Source organism: Euprymna scolopes, chromosome 36 (assembly GCF_053919585.1).
Source record: "Euprymna scolopes isolate OS-2025 chromosome 36, ASM5391958v1, whole genome shotgun sequence".
In the NCBI taxonomy this organism is placed as follows: Eukaryota; Metazoa; Mollusca; class Cephalopoda; order Sepiida; family Sepiolidae; genus Euprymna; species Euprymna scolopes.
Genome location: NC_136517.1, coordinates 96,135,977 through 96,143,688, shown reverse-complemented (window position 1 = coordinate 96,143,688; position 7,712 = coordinate 96,135,977). Strand labels below are relative to the sequence as shown.

General features: G+C 40.0%; 1 pseudogene; it reads right to left on the bottom strand.

The window, feature by feature from the left end:
* Positions 1-6,275: 6,275 nt before the first annotated feature.
* On the bottom strand, positions 6,276-6,422 carry LOC145260818 (U2 spliceosomal RNA; annotated as a pseudogene).
* Positions 6,423-7,712: the final 1,290 nt, after the last annotated feature.

The following is a 7,712-nucleotide window of genomic DNA, read 5'->3' as shown; positions in this document are numbered from 1 at the left end:
CTTGCCTAATTATCGAAATCCGTCCGACATTTCCAGCTTTCCTTTTTAACCTTTTTTTTCTTTGACACTGAATACAATCGCAAGTGCTTGTTTCACTCGTTCGATATGACTGGGTTCAGGGTTTGAAATGGGACAGCGTTTTGCGATTTCCTTACTCCTACTGATTAAAAAAATCCACATCCAAATGCGTAGTAACTATTAACGGCGATTGCAATGCATATTAAGAGACGATTGACGTGAAGAAAACAGAGGCGACGTCTACTTAGAACGTTTTGTTTTTACATTGGAGACACCACTAATCAAGGCCCGAAGACCACTCGAGGATACGAGTTAATCAACGCACGGTGGTCATCGTGACAAAAGCGTAGTAATCGTTAATGGCTGAAATTGGGTATAATTACATTATTTATAAGGACTGTTCAACAAGAACTTGTTTACATTGGACTTGAAAACGACCATATTGTAGTAAGCCGGAAAAAGGGCAAAGGAACAGAGTTCCACAGGGGAGCAGTTCTGAGAAAGAAGCTTTGTTCATGGAATCTTCGTTTAGATTTAGGCACAAATATGGAGTGGGAGAAATTGTTTGATAGTTGTTGTAGGTAGTTGAGTGTTTTTGTTTTACGGCATATCAGCCCTTTTCAGGTTATTTACTGCCGTATCCAGTGATTTTTAAGAAAAATATTTAATAGAATATATCTGGGGGGGGGGGTCTTCAAGGCGGTTTCTATTTAATCCATAGTTGAGACACTAAAAGGTACTACCACTCCGGGTCAGAGTGGACGTGGGAGTAATGTCAATTAAGGAGTTGCTCCACAGTCTCCAAAGGCCGATATAGTTTAAGGTCATATCCAGGACCGGAAGAGAAAAAGGCATCATGTTTTAAGTTCAATGTTTTCCAGTATTAAGAATAAGATTTTTCCTTGTCCTTGTTTATGTTTGTTTATCTAATGTTGCAGTAATATATTCGCAGTGATGTCCCTTGAATCATATACAAGTTATCTCCCTTCAAGTATACTAGCAACAAGCCAGAATTACTCTTTAATTTTACGCTTGCATGAAACGAGGATCAAAAATCAAGGCTGTGACATGGAGCTACTTTTTTGACATGTTTACTTTTAATTCTTTTTTTAAATGGAAGATGCTCCAGACAAGACATGAAACCATTTGATGCAAGAGGTTAACAAAAATCAAAATATGCATATCGCAAATGCAGAAGACGCCTATTGACTTTATTCTTTGAAAAGACCAAGGCTATAGGTAGGAGACAATAGTCAGCAGAAAGAGGGTTCCACAAGCCTGAAGATCAGTGCTTTTCAAACTTTTTTTATGGAGCTGGACCCCAGGGAAACATTTCACTAGTTCATGGAACCCTTATGTCTTCAAGTCTAATGTTAACAAATTCCTAATGAACCGCCCCCCCCTAATTAAACACTTCATAAAATCTCCTCACTAACGTGATGTACTTGCAATAACCCTTATCCCTGAGTGGCTTCCGAGCCTTGATAAGTGGTGATCACTGTGTAAAAAAAAAAAAAAATTGTCTTATGCTAAAATCAGAATTAGAAAAAATAAAATGGAATGGAAATGCTCATACGACGTTGATAAGGATCCATAAAAGCAGACTCAATATTGGCAAGACAATTTAATTTTTCAAATATAGCGAATTTAATTATGTATAATTTAGTATATTTAAAAATAATTTTTTTAAAATATGAATAAAACTGATCCTCAAAATTGAATTCAATTCATTCTGTTTGTTTGTTTGTCTGTTTGTTTGTTTCTTGTTCGAATTTAGAAATTGCGGAACCCCTGGATTGCACTAGCGGAACCCCTGGATTGCACTAGCGGAACCTTAAGGTTTCACGGAAAACTGGTTGAAAAGCATTGCTGTAGATCTTTGAAAGTAGATGCTGGAATAGGATGCTGTATTATAACGAGGTATCGAGACGGCAAATTCGTGACTCACGAATCAAACAAGTCGAAACATTCTAAAGTGGGTAACAAACAATAAATAAATAAATTCGACTCGGCTTTTTTTCTGTTTCGGCAAAAGTCATTTATTACTGCTACTTTCCAAACAATGACTGCTCCTTTTCTCTTTTTTTTTTTTTTACATGGGGGATCACCACTTATCAAGGCCCGGAAGCCACTCGGGGATAAGTGTTATTGTGTGCACAATAATCAATGAGATAATATTGTAGTAATAGTTGGTATTGGAGATTTGATAAAGTATCTTACTTAAGGGGGCGATTAATCAGGAATTTGTTTATGTTGGAGTTAAAGACGTCCAAGTTGTAGTCAGGTGGGAAACAGGCAAACGGAAGAGAATTCCACAGGCGTGCACTTCTCAGAAAGACGCCTTGTTCATGGAATCTACGTTTTGATTTAGGCACAGATAAAGAGTGGGAGAAATTACTGACAGTGGGTTTAGCTAGACGGGTGTTTATCGTGAAAGATTGGCGACAGGGGACCAGAGATTGGAGCTCGGACGAGCACTTACCATGGAAATAACGATAAAACAAAGACAGGCTTGCAACGTCTCTTCTGTGGGAAGAGAAAAAAAGGCATCCCCACTAAGCTATGAAGTCTATTTTGTACTTTGTCAAGGCAGGATAGGTTCAGTACTCCACCTTTGGACGTTCTTGGCTTTTATACAGATAGAGATTTGCATCAGTAGTGAGATATCTTCTGGAGTGGTAGAAGGATCCCACCATTTTCCCAGCGGCTCCGGCAACAGACTTGATATACGTGTTCCATTTCCGATCAGGAGTAAAGGTCAAACCCAGAAGCTTGTCAAAACATGAAGCCTTCCCAAGACAAAAGACATCCATTTCAATTGATGCTAGATGAGGAACAGAGCGTTGATGATGTAAAGATAGGAGCTTGGTTTTAGATGCATTAAAAGTAACCAGCCACCTCTTTCCCCACTGTACCACGCGCTCAAGGTCAGAGGAGAGAGAATCAGAGAGAGCCTTGTCATTTACGACCTTTGATGTGTTCCATAGATTCTCATGTCATCAGTATAGATGTCAACGAATGATTTAAGTATATGTTTTGGGAGATCATTGATGTAGATCAGGAAAAGAATTGGGCCCAGGATGGACCCCTGGAGAACTCCAGCATTAATACTGTGGCCCTCTGATTGCTGCCCATCAACCACTACTTTTATGAGCCTATCAGAGAGAAATGATTTAATTATTGAGAAAAAATTTCCAGTTATACCGTAGCTGGAAATCTTGTGAAGTAGGCCCTTATGCCATACATTATCGAAGGCCTTTGATATGTCAAGAGCAATTTCCCTAGAAAGGAAGTCTTTGTCGAGAGATTCACTAATCCTATGCGATATAACCGTTAGCATATCAGCTGTAGATCTAGCAGAACGGAAACCATATTGCATGTCACTAAGGAAGTTATTTCTGCTGAGGGGTTGACAATTTCTCTATTTAATATGGATTCCAGTAACTTACTCATGACACACAAGAGACTTATTGATCTGTACTTAGAGGGAGACGACTTATCACCTGAGTTTTTAAACACAGGGTATACTGACGAGGTTTTCCAGGGTGTTTGAAAGCACTTCTCCTTAAGGCAATGCTTAAACATTTTTGTGAGTATGGGGGCAAGTTCTGGTCGAATATTTTTCAACACTATAATTGGAATGCCGTCTGGGCCAGTTGCTTTACTGGAATCAGTGTTCTTGATTGGTTTGGCTACCTCACGCACAGATATTTGTATGTTGGATAGTGTGTTGTCTGTTGTAGTAGGAAATACGGGGAGTTGATGACCTTCGTCGCAGAGGTTAGAGTTAGTTGTAAAGTTCTTGGCAAATAGTTTGGCCGTGTCTGATGTTATAATATAACCTCAGGTCCATTGATTATGGTTGGGATAGAACGTACGCTTCTGTTCAGGATCCTGTTTGCTATTTGCCAAAACTGGTGGGAACCAAGCCGCTGCTCAGCTACTTTGGATTTGACAGACTGAGCATATAGCTCTCTTGCATTTTGTATTACTCTTTTACAGTGGTTGCTGGCAGTCCTGAAAGTAGCTTTAGTCTTAGTGCATCTATTACGTTGGAAGCTATGGAAAAAGTGATTTCTGTGCGTAATGGCAGCAGCACATTCTGGGGAGAACCATGGTTTGCTATTAGGTTTTTGTTGGAATTTTTTGGATGGTATGAATCGGCCTATGCCTACAAGTAACCATTCGGTCAGGTCTGATACTATAGAGGACACATCCTCTTTAAACATGGAATCGAGAGGTAGATCAGATATAAATGTACGAAAGCTATCCCAGTCAGCTATAGAGTATCGGTATACTGTATGATGGAGAGGTACATCTGAAGACTTATTGTATCTCATTTTTATCTTAATTGATACAACGGAGTAGTCGGAGGGTCCCAGGGGAGATAGAACGGAACATGAACATAGCTTAGAGGAAGTGGAGAGAAAAAGGTCTAGAAGGCTTGCAAACTGACCGGTAATATCGGGCACAAGGGTGGGTTCGTGAACAATCTGAGTGAGGTCATAGGCAATTGCAAAATCATGACAGAACCTCCCCTCGTCGTCTGTATTTGAGTGGGTCAGCCATTCCACATTATGGACATTGAAGTCACCGCAAATGTGAATGTTAGCCGAAGGATGAGCAGACAGGATGAGGTCAATTTTCTCAGATATACTCTTTAAAACAGTAACCCCGCTGTTGTGGGGGCGATAGAGGGAAAATATAAATGCGGTAGTGTAAGCAAGTGCAACCCGGAAGCACATATAAAGTAAATTTGGGTCTTCTCTGGAGATATCTCTATCACACGGAAAACCATCTTTAATGTATGCACATATTCCATGTCCATGGCGATCTAAATGTTCATTTCGTCTGCCGTGAGATTAACAAAACCCCGTCATCTCAACACTATCGTAGACGTCTCTTGCCGCCACTACATGGTCACACATCTAGGCTGTCTTATGCCAGTGAGCTTGTGCCGTGGAATATATAGTGATACATTTCTTACTTGCTCCTCTGGCAGTGGTCGGCAAATCATAGACGTCGCTTCCTGATGGTATTAGATATGGCAGGTTGGTTGCCATAAAGTTGCTACTTTCCAAGGATGGAATACTGTTCCCATATCTAGGCAGGAGCTGCTAAAAACATCCTATCCTGCCTTGACAGAGTACAAAATAGACTTCGTGGCTTAGTGGGGGATGCCCTTTTCTCTACCCTGTAACCTCTCTCCCACAGAAGAGACGTTGCGAGCCTATCCTTGTTTTATCGTTATTTCCATGGCAGGTGCTCGTCTGAACTCCAAACTCTCGTCCCCCCTCCCCAATCTTTCACGAAAAACACCCGTCTAGCTGAATTCACTGTGAAAAATTTCCCCCACTCTATATCTGTGCCTAAATCAAAACGCGGATTCCATGAACAAAGCTTCTTTCTTAGAACTGCACGCCTGTGGAACTCTGTTCCGTCTGCCTGCTTCCCTCCGGACTACAACTTGGATGTCTTCAAGTCCAATGTTAACAAATTCCTAATGAACCGCCCCCTTAATTAAACACTTCATCAAATCTCCACACTAACGTAATGTACTTGCAATAACCCTTATCCCTGAGTGGCTTCCGGGCCTTGATAAGTGGTGATCACTGTGCAAAAAGAAAAAATGAACTAGCCAAGATATATTTAACATTGTTCATAGCATACGTATATACGTGTTTATTTCCATTTTCTTCTTTTTTTTTTTTTTTTTTTTTTTTTGGTGAATATCCAGATTGTAGCTATTTACAATGCCTCCCCACGGGACAGAGTTAGACACCAGGGTCGTTTTTTAATGTGGAGAAAAGGTACAAAAATAAAAATTGTCTCAGTCGTGAAGGATTGATCCTCCACCGAAAGAGAACAAGAAAATGGGTTGAAGAACAGATGGTATTTATTTGCTCCCCCACCGAGCAAATTAGGCACAAGGCCGATTTTTAATGTGAGGAATGAAGGGAGGGGGAAGGGAAAAAGGGGACCAGCTCCCGAGAGGTGGGAAATGGGAGCTGGTTAATGGTCAGGCATGTGGGGTGTCCCCCACATCTGGTCTTTGCTAGTCATAGCTAGTCATAGCCTGCAGCATCTGAAGAACAGATGGTATTTATTTGCTCCCCCACTGAGCAAATTAGGCACAAGGCCGTTTTTAATGTGAGGCATCTGAAGAACAGATGGTATTTATTTGCTCCCCCACTGAGCAAATTAGGCACAAGGCCGTTTTTAATGTGAGGTAAAAACCAGCTCCCCTAAAAGTAGGCAAAAAGGGGGCACTCTGGTTACCAAAAATAATAATTGTCCCAGTATAGAGGGTTTCCCCTCCATTGACTGGTACAAATTATCTTAAGTGCAGCATCTGCCGGAACAGATACTACACTTTGATCTAAGCCAAAAGGCCAAGAGGGCAACTAAAAACCCAGTAAAAAACAATAAATGTAACGAAATTAGTCCGGTCATAAAACGCTCTTAAATAAAACATTTTAATTTATACAGATTTCGAACATGTTATTAATACAGAGCTAATTATCTATTGATTATTATAGTGTACCTCCCTATTGCTCAGATCTTGCTCCCTGTTACTTTTTGATATTCTCTAAGTTTAAGGAAAACCTCAGAGGGTGTCGTTATAAGGCCACTGAGGAGATGAAAGAGGCTATAACTAGGGCCATAGACACACTCACAAAAAAAGGATTCCCATAGGGCCTTCTAGACGTTGTTAGAACGGGGTAAGTTCATTGCAGCCGGAGGAGATTACTTCGAAGATTACAGTTTCATGTGTGTAAAAGGTGTTCGTACGAAAATGTCTGGAAACTTATTGAGATAATCTCGTATTTTAAACGGTATTTATCCTAGGCGAGTTGAACAGGATTAAATTCACAAACAGTCCCCATTCGCGTTTATATCCCGGCCTGGAAAGATGATGTGTTGGGGTTTTGCAGTTCTTGCAGAGATTTGTCAAGAACCTCCTAAATACAACACCTGGTACGTCCAAATTATCATCCAGTGGGTACTGACCAAGCTCAACGTTGCTTAACTTCGGTGTATCAACATAAGTATGCCGAATATGAAGAGCATGCCGGCTTTTTCTCATGGAATTCTATATCTTAATTCTCGCCAATTAAAAACACTCTCACTTAATAATATCGTCGCCATGTTTTTTTTTTTTTTATAGTTTTCATTTCTTTTACCAGAAATTCAATTCTTGAGTCATTGAGTCAGGATCTCAGGTTCATTAAATCGAGATGATTTTAATTAAGATTAAAAAAAAATTAAACTAAACAACAGAGATGGGGGTAGTTATTTTATTACCTCCTGGAATTGAGGTTAGACATAAGGTCAAGTTTTGGGTTGATGAGAATGTTACTGTGGAAAGAACAGGATGCGAACTTGGTGCATTCTGGTTTTCAGTTTGTATCGTATAGTACTTAGCCATTGTCACCATCTGAATTAATTATAAATGTATGTAGTTACTTACATTAAAAGTTGTCTATTCTGCTAAAACCGCACGTATTGATGACGAATCAAATTAATATATTATTATTCACTCACTCGGAGTTCTCACGTAAGTCATCATCAGAGATTGTTCATTGACAGAACGGTGGCGTTCCCTGGGGTCTGGATGACAATAAGTCTCCCTAGATTTCCAGTAATCCTCAGCTCTTTCAACAACTTTTGCAAATAAATTTGCATCATCGCAA